General features: G+C 34.8%; 1 protein-coding gene across 1 annotated transcript in view; it reads left to right on the top strand.

Annotated features, from left to right (window-relative positions):
- Positions 1–397, top strand: part of LOC119592355 (choline O-acetyltransferase-like) — a gene marked incomplete in the record, with an annotated part of 212,829 nt that overhangs the window by 199,287 nt on the left and 13,145 nt on the right.

Here is a 397-nt window from a genome sequence, read left to right as displayed (position 1 = left end):
TGAGGAAAAGGTCCATGTACGGAAATGAGAATTAATACGTCACGAAATATAGGTAATATTTTTGCCATAGTCTACCCTTAAATCAACACACCGGGAATTAAATAAGAAAATCATGTTCTTTTTACGGCAAACTATAGTATTTTAATTTTCCCTGCATGAAATTGAAACTGATAAATATATTTTCTGGGGACATTCATCTTCCAGACAATACAGATCATACATCTAACCAAGATTAGGCTAACAAAGCTTTTCCGAGCAGCAAAATAAATACATTATCATATTGCTTCGGCTACCATTAAACGTTAAGCCAACCCTAAAAACAACACCGCAAAAAAGAGAGAGAAAAAAAGAAAAACTATAACCAAAGAGAGCCACCCAAACCGCCGTGCCCTTAATT

This window comes from Penaeus monodon, chromosome 30 (assembly GCF_015228065.2).
Source record: "Penaeus monodon isolate SGIC_2016 chromosome 30, NSTDA_Pmon_1, whole genome shotgun sequence".
NCBI lineage: Eukaryota > Metazoa > Arthropoda > Malacostraca > Decapoda > Penaeidae > Penaeus > Penaeus monodon.
This window is presented reverse-complemented; position numbering and strand designations above follow the sequence as displayed.